Source organism: Gekko japonicus, unplaced genomic scaffold (assembly GCF_001447785.1).
Source record: "Gekko japonicus isolate JY-2015 unplaced genomic scaffold, Gekko_japonicus_V1.1 scaffold172, whole genome shotgun sequence".
Classification (NCBI taxonomy): Eukaryota; Metazoa; Chordata; class Lepidosauria; order Squamata; family Gekkonidae; genus Gekko; species Gekko japonicus.
This window is the reverse complement of record NW_015162479.1, coordinates 390971-403207: the sequence shown is the minus strand read 5'-3', so window position 1 is coordinate 403207 and position 12237 is coordinate 390971. Positions and strand designations below refer to the sequence as shown.

Here is a 12237-nt window from a genome sequence, read left to right as displayed (position 1 = left end):
AAAATTGTAGAATTCATTAGCATAAGAGGCTTTAAAAAGGATTAGATAGATTCATGGAGGAGAGGTCCATCAATGGATACTAGCTGCAATGAACCTTCACTTCCAGATGGAGAAAACCACTGAATACTAGTGTTGGAAAGAAGGATCAGAGTAAGTCCTTGGCCAACCAGCTGCCCTGTTTGTTGGGCCTCTGGGTCAGCTAGTTGACCATTGTGTGAAACAGGTGTTGGCAGAGTTTGAGAAATAATCCAATCCATGCTTTGGAGTTTGCTTCCAATAACTTTTACTGCAACAGGATTTTGCGGAAAGACAATAGCTGACTGCAGGACACTAATGCAACAGGGAGGCCTTCAAGTACAAGCACAAACACACACTCACAGCAGAGAGAGAGAGAAACAACTAAAGGCAGGCTAAACTGCAAGAGAATACATTCCAGAGGCTCTGAACACTAGGGAATGTCCCCCAGCTCCCTCTAGGGTACAAGTGGACTAAACTACTATTTCAGCAGTATTTACATTAACTAGACATTTAGCAGGCTGTTGCTTCTTTAAAAACAGGATGCTGGGCTAGATAGATCTTTCATCTCCTCTAGTAGGACACCTTTTAACCAAATCACTCTAGCTGGGTGAATCACTCTAGCTGTGTGAATATGTTTCAAATGGAAGTGTTACTTCTCACAATCAGCATTTCCATTCAGTCCCTGCTGGGTTTCAGATTTGCAGGTAGCTCTGTATGCTTTTTTCCAGGCAATCATAGGAGCTGCAAAGAGTCTGAATGGGGCCTAAGTACTGACAGCATGATCATTCACTTTATCTGGATTGAGATATGATATTTAACAAATTCCATACTTAAAATTCTGCATTCTCCCTTGCTTTTTAACAGATTTGTTCAGATACGACGTTCAAAGACTACATATAAGGAATTAGGGCTAATATGAAATAGGTGCCCTCCTTTCACAAAATATCTCTCCTCCCCGAAAAAACCCCTACTGTTTGGAGGCACACAGATAGGGGGTAGAAGACCTTCCACTTTCTTTAAAGAAGTCCCTTCATAGTATATAATCTACAGCAATATGTGCCTGCTCCTGTTGGCTTTTGCACACTGGACAGCAGGAGAAAATAGAGGGGTGGGCTGACATCATGGAACTGGCAGTCATTTACAACCATTGCATCTGTGATGCTCTAGGAAGTCCCCCAATCTCTATGGTCTTTGCCATGGTTACTGAAGAAATTCCTAGAGTATTGTTGTGATGACATTTCTAGAAAGTGATATCTCACATCAGCAATGCTTCCCTGCCCAATGCTCCATCCCACCCCAATCCCCAAAAAAGATCCTTGGTGATGCCAGCACAGGACTGGCAACTCTATCCCTCTCTCAACCAGATCAGATATGATGAGTACAATACAGTGGAGACTTGGCTTAGAATGGTAGGAGCACAAATTTCACAGGTTACAAATAATCTTGTTTGCCTGAGAAATTCTAACTTTAATTCTGTTAGCAGTTTTGTATACTATACTATCAAATGTTACCTGCATTTGTTTTGTCTACTTATTAATCATGTATATTGGTGCTGTTATGTTTTGTATAAGAATTAAATTAACAAAAAGCAGCCATTAACCAAAAAGTATAACCTTTTACTTTTTGGTGTTTAAAAAACTGAGCATCCTGCCAACTGTCCTGTCAATTTATCAAACTGTTCATTACAAAACTAAGGGGCACCCTGCATGTAATCTGATTTAAGCATTCGCTTCCACATCTGCTTTGTCCTTCGGTATCCATGAGAAAGATCACAGTTATAGCACTGTCGAAACAAGGCATGAGGTGACAATTGTGATAGTGGCCCAGTGTTTCTTACAAATATTAGAGAGAACCCTGCAGCACTATTGTACCTGCATTCATGTCTTTAATTGGTCCTGAAGCTATTTCACCAGATTAAGGTCGAATCTGCATTTGCATTTTTAAATCCGTTTCGTGCTGCTGTGACACCGTCTTTCTCTATGCTTGTTTGAACATTGTTTGGAGAAGATTCTTGCTCTCAAGAAATATTGAAAACTTATCACCTTTGCAAACACCTACACTGATTTTCAATCTTCGGAGGATTTTAGTTAGTTGGCTCCGCCCCAAGTGTAGTTAGGTTTTATTCTCAGGGCTAGGCCTGGGTTTTATATGTTTACTGATTGTGACTATGTATTGTCATATTTTATGTCAATTTTATGTACCTATTTTATCCCTTTCACATTCTCTTCTGGTCAAGACTTCGGTCACATAGACCCGTAATAAATTGAAATTGAAGATTCTTTTAAAGCAGTGGGGAGGCGCAATGACAGTGGAGCCGCCATGAGAAGGCAATAAACATATGTGGACATGCAAAAGTATGCTAGCACTGTTGAGGTGTGAAAATGAAACCAAATGTAGACAGCTTTTTTGAAGACGGAGTCAGAAGGCTGGGACACTGATGGGAAAGACAAATGCAGATTCGACCTAAAAGGACATCTTAATATAATATTAGGGCTAGAATAAGGCTGATTTATGAGGAGGTGCTGGAAACAGAAAAACAAGAGAAGGGCAACATGCATTTCAATTTATAATACTAAGAGATTGTGAGGGAATTAACTTCGTATGCCTGAAGAAGTGATAAAAGGCATTGTTATGAGGCAGAAAAGAAAAGAAGGAAAACTGAAGTCATCAATCCTTTATACGAGTCAAACCAAGGTTGAGGAGGTAAGAACTTTTCCTCTCACTCTTTTTTTACAGTTAACATTATTGTTGAAGACCTTTGCAGGCATCCTTGAGAAAAGTCATGAGCAATTTGTATTTCTGCTTTATAGAAGTTCTTAAGGCAATCTCACCGTACCTAAGTGTGGGACAGGGGAGCAGCAGCAACATCACAGTAGTTGCATGGAGTACATTCAGCTGCCATGATAAGCTGTGCTATGTTTTAAAGCCGTGAGTTATTTAATGAACTCTAGTTGTTGTTGTTGTCGTCGTCATCATCATCAAAATTTATATCTTGTCTTGTCTTTCTTGGGGGCTCCCAAGACAACTAACAATTTAAAACATATGAGACAACCTTCAGTTGATTAGCCCACATCCACAACAAAAACTGCCTCCAGGCACTGATGCAGGGCTTCTACAGACTCCCTGGGATCAGCTGGGACCATGGTATAGAGCTGAGCATCATTGGCTTTTTGGTGACAATCCAGCCCAAATCTCTGGATGTCCTCACCCACTTGTTTCATGCAGAACCCCAGAGGCCCAAAAGCCAAACAGCACTTCATTAGCACCACCTTCTGACACCTACCTTCCTGGTAGGGGCAGTGTCTCCCAGTCCCAGTCGAGATAGGTGGTCCAGAAGGATACCATAGTTGATGGTATCAAAAGCAACTGAGAGGTCCAGGAGTATCAACAGAGTTGCACGCCCTCTGCCCATCTCCTGGTGCAACTCATCCACTAGGGCAACCAAGGCCATTTCAGTCATGTAACCAGGCCTAAACCCATGCTGGAAGGGGTCTACAAATTTGCCTCAGCCAGGAAAGCTTGGAGTTGTCCACTCACCACCTGTTCAATCACCTTGATCAAGAACAGAACACTTGAGATGATCAGGAATTAGTGAGATCTCTCTGGAGGGTCTCAGGGTTGTTTTTTGCAAAACAGCTTTTGCTATGTGAAGGGAAGTCATCAACCCTGTCATCTGCTTCATTGCCTAAGCCATAGATGAGACCAATGTTCCCTCTAAGCGGTGGAGTCTTGTGAGCAAAAATTCTATTTTGTGAGCTACTAGCACTAAAGTTGTGAGCAAGTGGTTTGGCTACTGCATAAATTAGTTTGTTCTGGAGCCTTCCTTTCTGAGCCAAGACAAAAACGTGTGAGCTGGAGGCTAAAAAGCTGTGAGCTAGCTCACACTGACTCAGCTTAGAGGGAACACTGGATGAGACACCTGTTGGCCATCCATCTAAGAAAACACCTTATAGCTGTGTCTAACCTTTCTCTCGGAATTATAGCTGGATTCAAGTTTGGTGTGTCTGAACCCAGGAAGCGAGCATATGCAGAATTCTATAAGAACTATGTTGCCGCAAAGCAGTTTGAGGCCATGAGAGAATCAGGTATATTTCAAAGTGCACCACCCAAAGGATCATAAGCCGGCATCTCCAGATCCTCTTCTTTAGCAACCTGAAACTGAACAATGCTGTTTCTGTGAACTAAATCTTTGGGTCACTTCAGTTCTGGTCATACTATGATCTTGCTCATTAAATGAAGTACTTATGTAAAAAATATATATATTGAGACCTCCTAGTTCAAGGGTAAGCTTCTTCAGAAGTGGATGCACCGCAGCCTGTTTTAAGGCTGGGAAAACCACCCATCTCTTGAGGAAGCACTGAATATTTCTTGAACCCAATTTCTTGAACCCAAACAGCATCCCCCCCCCCCCCCGGGAAGAGTTCAGTAACCAGAAGGACAAGGGTCATAAAAGGAGGTGGTAGGCAGTGTTCCCTCTAAGCTGAGTTAGTGTGAGCTAGCTCACAGTTTTTTAGCCTCCAGCTCACAGATTTTTGTCTTAGCTCAGGAAGGATAGCTCCACAGCAAACTAATTTATTCGGTAGCCAAATTACTCGCTCACAACTTTAATGCCAGTAGCTCACAAAGTAGAATTTTTGCTCACAAGACTCCACAGCTTAGAGGGAACATTGGTGGTAGGCCTCAAAATTCCAAGCATCCTGTCCATATCCTCAGACTGGATAAACTGGAAAGTATACCACACAATTGGAAAAGTCAGCAACCTGGCACCATCCAACTCTGTTACTGCTAACCGAGAGTAAAAGTAAGAAAGGAAGAAATGATTTTATCTGCAAAGTGCTGAGCAGGTCATGGTGGGTGTAAAGAACTTTGGTTCCTTTAAAATTCTGTTCTGATTCAAAGTTTGGTTCAGGCTTCAAATGTGCCCTGCTTGTAAGTTAAATAGAGTTCAAAACCCATTAGCTTAGGCAGGCTTCAGCTTAATCCCTGGTTGGCTCAGACCCATCAGGGGACTCTGTTTTGAAGTGTGTATATCTTCTCATTTCGCAGGCTTGCAATTAGTTCTGACACAGAATATATGCACAGATGAACTGCCTTTACTCTAAATAAACTTGAACCCTCTGAAGGAACATTGTTGAGAACTGATTGCTGCAGGTCTCTGACACCTAGCCCTATAGACCTAGCCATATAGACATATATAGCCATATAGCCATATTCGCAACCTAGCCATATTGATACCTTCTTGCTCACTTTGGCCATCTTCAATATTCACTTGAATAGGCCAAACAGCTCTGGCCTGTAGTGACTTGGGAGTAGAGCCACTTTGGATCACTAGAACTTCCATTTGAGAATGGGTAATATCTTGTATTACAGTTTTAGTTAGCATTTAAATCTCTTCTTGTTTTACCCTCACAGTCTTTTCTTCTTGTTTAAAGTATTCTTGCACATTAATAAAATATATTTTACTTACTTTTGTGATTATTTGCTTTTACAGTCCTCAATCTAAATCCAGAGCCTAGACTGGCAGACCACCTACCATTGTAATTGTCTTTTGTGAGAAACTCCTTCTGTGAGCCTACCTCGCAGGGTGGACTTTCTGATTTAGACCCAAGAATGTTAGGAACTTTGCCCTTTAGCTTCTGACTACTGGGATAGTAAAGGGGTTGGTGACAGACTACCAAGATGGTGTGTGAGCAGTCACACTCCAGAGTTTTGTAATTTTGTGTTGCAGCCCTGTACAAAAAGGCTGGACTAAGTGACCTTTTGACAGTGGGCCACCAAGCCATCCATCTCATCCTGCAGGTCAGATCCCTCTGACCATATGGAACAGCTGGCCAGTTATAAATCCTGGTTTGATGCTTCTTACTTCCCAGCAAGGAGGACTTCTTGGTAGTACTGTCATCTTTGTAGTACTGTCATTATGGCCAGATGTTTAAAAGGGATGGTCTATTTATTTATTTATTTATTTCAATTTATTTCAATTTATATCCCGCCTTGCCGGGATATAACAGTGATTTATGAATTCAGACACCACACCAAACTACAATCACATGAATTGCAGCTTAAAGACAAAAACAAAAACAACTTGCTTCCAAACCATATCTTATAACCCATGGTTTATTGTGATGTCTGAATATGATCATATCTGGGTTTAAATGCCTACTCCAATGAGTATGTCAACAGCACATCAATCACACAAGCTTTGATAAGGCTTGTAAGTTTCCTGGTTCTTCTCTTCACACATTGTCACAGAACTCAGTGCTAAATGATGTGATGCTATTAGACATCTTACATTTGAGGCAACTTGGTCTCCCTTCCCACACAAAGTTATGCTCAATTTGCGAGCCTGCCCAGTGAGTTAGAATGTGTAACTATTCAAATTGCCACTGAAACATCAAAAAGTGTTGAGGCATATTATACATGAATAACAAGGCAGATCTGTGAAGCTTGGCACATGAAATCAGTAAAATTAATTGCAATATGCTCCATAATTTACATATTAATTTTGTACATGATCCACTACACAAACAAAGGGTCAGGAAATCACACCAATAGGTATATTGGTTGGAGACTCATTGGTGTGAATTTGTGTCATTTGATAAGTTTTGCAATTATCTACATTAATTGATTTGGTGAAACAATATTAGATATAAAAAATCTAAATTATAAGGTGGACTCACAGCAATCTTAATTCCCAAAGATGCCTTACAGTGAGGTCATTTTAATTTAGGCTTCTCTGTTCTCTAAATTTGGGCTGAGCACATATCTGAATTCTAATGAGATTGCAATTAAATTCAAAGACAGGAATGCATAAAATAAATATTCTATGGAAGTTAACAAGGAATTGAACACTCACAAAACCCGATATTGTCATAACAAAGAGACATTTGACCATGCTCATATACTCTCCTCAGTTTTCCCCTCACATGGCCATTGTAGACTTCCTGGTTTGGGAAATCCAGCTTTCTATAATATCTGGATAGAGGTGCTTGGGAGAAGTAGTGTTTTCCATCTCAATTCTCAACCTCGTTAATTCCAGTTCATAATACCAGAAGGTGGGAGTGGGGGGAGACATAAAAATAAAGTTCCTTTATTTAGACTTCAATGTGAGCTGGAGCTTCATTCAAGACTTCTCAGATCAGGAAGCCTTCAACTGTACCGTATGTGCAAAGGAAGAGAGAGAGAAGAACAACAAAGAAAACATGTGAGTCTTTTGGCACCTTAAAGACTAAAAGCTTTTGATTCCACTACTAGGAAAAAGACCTGTTGTGGAAATAAATACAACGGCATCTAAAAAGAGGCTCTGGGCGGGTGCCCTGGCCTTGGACACTCAGTGTCAATTTGCTGTGGCGACCTCAGCAGGGTATAATGACACTGAGTCCACCATTTTCTCCAGAGGAACTGATCTCTGCTACCTAAAGAACAGTTGTAATTTTGAGTGATCTCCATCCCTCACCTGGAGATTGGCAATGATGGTTCCGCAGAAGGGAATAGTTGGTTTGGAGGGTGGAGTCTATGGCTTTGTACCTGTCCGAGGTCCCACGCCTCCTGAAACCTCACCCTCTCCAGGCTCCATCCCTCACATCTCCAGGAATTTCCCACCTGGAGTTAGCAACCCTATCCTTCCCAGCCAATCATCAACCTACCTTTATTCCCCCACACACACTCTTCAGCTTTCCACCCCCCACACACCTGCAGCCTCTCCTGTGCTCTGAAGCCCTGACTGCTACGTCACATTGGCTGTCATACGGGGGCCACCTCAGCAGCATATAAGGATATAGAGCCCACCATTTTCTCCAGGGGAACTGATCTCTGCTATCTGGAAAGCAGTTGTAATTCTGAGTGATCTCCAGCCCTCACCTGGAGATTGGACACATTTTACCTCAGAACAGCAAAACTGTTTAGAATGTTAGAGGCAAATGCCAATCAAGTCACATATGCAAACAACCTCTGTGTTCTGAGGCAGAGGCCAATGAGGCTGCATAAGCAATTAACCTCTGTGTTCTGACTGGCTATGGGGGGGAGATGAATAGCAAAATGTTTAGATTGTTGGAGGCAGGACTCAGGCAAAGCAGCCAGTGGATAGGGAGACCCTCTGAATGACAGATCAGAGAGCGAACTGATTTTGGAGCATGTGCCACCACCATTCGGCTTTTATTTATAAGGGAGATAAACTTTCATGGACTACAGCCCGCTATTTCAGATACGTTTCATTACCAACTGGTTTATTTATTACTATTATTTGGTAAAGTGTGAATGCTGGAATCTGCCCCAGGAACCAATCTGGCTAAAAGCTTACAAGTGCCTAAAATAAATAAATAAATAATAAATCCAGGAGCAGTCCCAACCAATGCTCCCTCTAAGCTGCGGAGTCTTGTGAGCAAAAATTCTACCTTGTGAGCTACTAGCATTAAAGTTGTGAGCAAGAAATTTGGCTACTACATAAATTGGTTTGCTCTGGAGCTATCTTTCCTGAGCTAAGACAAAAATCTGTGAGCTGGAGGCTAAAAAACTGAGCTAGCTCTAACTAGTTTAGAGGGAACACTGGTCCCAACCTATTCTTGACATGTGACAGTCAGATATTCAGAGGAAGAAATGGGTTCTTGTGAACATGCAGATATAATATTCCCTATCATGTTCCTACTTTTTCTGTTGGAGTTTCTGCCAGTCATTTCTGTACTTCATCAGAACAAAATTCTTCTTTTTGGTGGAGATGGATGGAATGCAAAAGTCACTGGGATGAAAGGGAGCAGGTAGTGGTAATGAGCCTGCTGGGTACAGGAGGAAGATGAACAATTGGGGCCTGACAGCCAAAAATAATGGCCCATGTGGGGCATCCAATCAGCATGAGCAGCCCATCCTTCATGATGATGTTTGATGGGATAAAGCTTCAGCTGTGTCAAGGAGTCCAGCTGGATGGTCTTAGGTCTCTCTCCATGGGAACTGAATCAGTGGCCTTGTGGATGATATCCCTGTGCTTTCCCACTGCACCACAGACCTCTTTTCACTCTTCCCCACTCCATATGGATGATATAGGTTGTAGGGCTTCTCGGAGATTCCTAATGAGCTATGGTGTTTCTCATTCCTGTGGGCCCAGGTGGGTAAGAGAACTGCTCCTGAGTGTGGGAGCCATGGCCTCTGCCACCTGTTTTGCTGCAGCTTGGTCTATTGCTGGGCAAAAGCTGAACATATTTAGGTTGCTGGATATGATCTACATAATCAATTAAGGAGCAGCTGTGCTCGAATAACTCTAAATATTCCACAATACTTGGGGCAAAAATGACTACCTATGGTCTCCTAAAGAGGATCTTAAGATTTGAACAACTTGCTATACTTCTGTGCATTCACCAAAAGTATATGAATATGCTTATGCTACCCACACATGCCTAAGACGGTTGATAAAACATTTCTGTTCTACCAGGGAATACGAAATTGGCCAATGTGGCTATCCACTCTCCCCAAAGTACAGCTTAAATCCCAATATTTTAAAGCTCTCCAGATTTTCTTTTGCATTACCAAGATAAATCACTGGATCAAGCAGCACTTTTATTACTGTGTTGAGAATCTGGTAAATATATGCAAAACTCTGGAGGCACCAACTCCAAATAATTCTCCTGTTAGTTTTCACTGCATGGTGTGTGTGTGTGTGTGTGTGTGTGTGTGTGTGTGGGAGGGTAATGTTCAAGTGTGAGCATAGTTATAGCAGCCTTTTCTGGGGAAATTGGCTAGAATCATAGGTGTTCCATCTTTTTTCTAGAGTCTTAAGCAGTTAAAAAAGTTTACTTGGACATAAAAATAAACAAATTGTACAACTTATTAACTTATTATCAAACTTATTATCAAAGGTTATGGCACTCCTCACATCAAATAGTCTTACTTGGTGAAAAGTACAGATATACGGAGACATTACTAATAGTTTTGCACTGAACTGACATTCCTCTTAACATACATTTTCTGTTGTGTTCTTCTCAGAAGATTACCCAAAAGTAATTGGTCATTTCCAAAATTACTCTAGTATAGGCTTGCCAAGTCCCCCCGGGGGGGCTGGAAACCCCCCGCCCCAGAGGCCCGTTCCCTGCCACCAGTGGATTGGGCCCCAGGGGGAGCCCCACCCCGACGTGTGCATCACCCAGAAGTGACACAACCATGCTGGGCACGCTGGGGGCGGGGCCACGGTCATCCGAGGGAAAACTCTATGGTTTTCCCTCGGATGGTCGTGGCCCCACCCCCAGCGTGCCCGGCCTCGTCACGTCACTTCCGGGCGCTCCAGATGCCAGCCGGGAGTCCCCCGCTGCGGCGCAACACCCGACTTGGCAACCCTACTCTAGTAGAACCCAATCATGATTTTGCCATTGACTATTTCTTGTGTCATCTACTCACTTGGGATTGCTGAAATCTCCACTATGATCTACGTCACTGGTCCTTGTCTCCTATTGTTGTACAAACAGAGTGAGAAATCTGCAGTCTGGTCTGATGTTGGGATTGTGATGCTGAAGAATTTCCTGTGGTTCTGTTCTTTTGACATAAATCATGGATGCCATTTTTGCAAATGAAAAATTCGTTTTGTAGCTAACAGAGACTTGTAGTGTGATCCAATCAAAATACAGTACTATATTAGAAAAGTCATGTGCATTGGAATGTTTCATTTGCAAAAGTGGTAGATAAAAACAGTGATTGTGCTGTAATACTGCACAAAATTGATTTCAGATTACATTTCCCGTCCACAGAACTACTGTGCTATTACAAGTCCTCTTTCAGTTACAATTTTCTCAATACCAATCAATAGTGGGAGACACTGTAAACCTTTGTTACTTGAAAATGTTATTGAGGTTTAGGCAGAGTGGCTTGACTAGTGTGTTCATGCCAGAGGCAAGATTCAAGTTGTTGGTGGTAGGGAACTTTCTGAGACATTTTATCACACCTACAGACTTTAAATGCATGCATTCAGAAGTTTTCCCATGAAACCACCACCAGTAACTTCTCTATTAATATTAAGAATTATTTTTAATCTATAAAATTTATTCACTAGTATTTTACTCTGTAATCACTATTGCACTCTGTAATCACTATTGCACTCTGTAATCACTATTGCACTCTGTAATCACTATCAGAAGCAGCTGTTTGATTCTTGAAATCTCTAATTGTTACTGATACAATTGACATATTCAAGTTCCCCAGATTCAAGTAACCTAATCTGCATATATGCAAATTATCATTATACAAATCAAACACATTAAGTGTTGGGTAATCTACCACTTATTTGGTGTTCTCCTGTTAACTCCTGTTTCTTTACAGAAACAGTTAAGAAACTCAAGAGTAGTCCATAACCTTAACCAGTAATTGGACTCCAGAAGTGCTGTTACTGAATGCTTGCCAAGAATAAGCTGTATTTATTTGTAAAATTTCTACGCTGCCTCTTCAGACAACCTGTTCAAGGCAGTTTATAAAGCAAAATATGATTAAAAAAAACACAAAACATCACCCAATTGTTAAGAATGAATAAACTATTAAAACCCAATAGCTGGACCACTAGACCATTAGAAAAGTATAAAACATTTCTCATAAAACAGTTCTTGGAAGCAAGAAACAGACTATTAAAAAGCCCCAAACAATTTTAAGAGAATATCCTCTGGGTAAAAAGAAATGTTTTGGCCTGGTAGCTCAGCAAGAGTAGGTTAGGTGCCAGGTGAACCTCAAAAGGAAGAATTCCCTGCCCTGACCTGGATAGCCCAGGCAAGCCCAATCTCGTCAGATCTCATCAGATCTTGGAAGCTAAGCGGGTTGACTCTGGCAAGTACTTGGATGGGAGACCTCCTTGGAATGTTTTGTTTCTGGGCCTTATAAATTATGGTTTTAAATGCCAATATCAGACAAACCAACAATTCTCCAGGTCCAGATGGCATACACCTGAGAGCTCTTAAAGAACTCAAATGTGAGAGAGTTGATATACCAACCTGTCTATGTAACCTATCACTAAATTCAGGCGCTGTACCAGAAGACTGGAGAGTAACAAATGTTACCATGGGCAAGTGGGCGTCGATGTGGCAAATGGGGTTCAATGTGCCCAAGTGCAAGGTGATGCACATTGGAGCCAAAAATCCTAACTATAAATACACGTCGATGGGGTCTGAACTGGCAGAGACTGACCAAGAGAGATATCTTGGAGTTGTAGTAGATAACTCACTGAAAATGTCAAGACAGTGTGCGACGGCAATAGGAAAT

General features: G+C 41.6%; 1 protein-coding gene and 1 pseudogene across 1 annotated transcript in view; one reads left to right on the top strand and one right to left on the bottom strand.

Annotated features, from left to right (window-relative positions):
• The window catches only part of EDIL3 (EGF-like repeats and discoidin I-like domains 3), a 344300-nt gene that overhangs the window by 164804 nt on the left and 167259 nt on the right, over positions 1–12237 (bottom strand). The gene's annotated exons all lie outside the window — the stretch shown is intronic.
• On the top strand, positions 2620–4138 carry LOC107105795 (annotated as a pseudogene).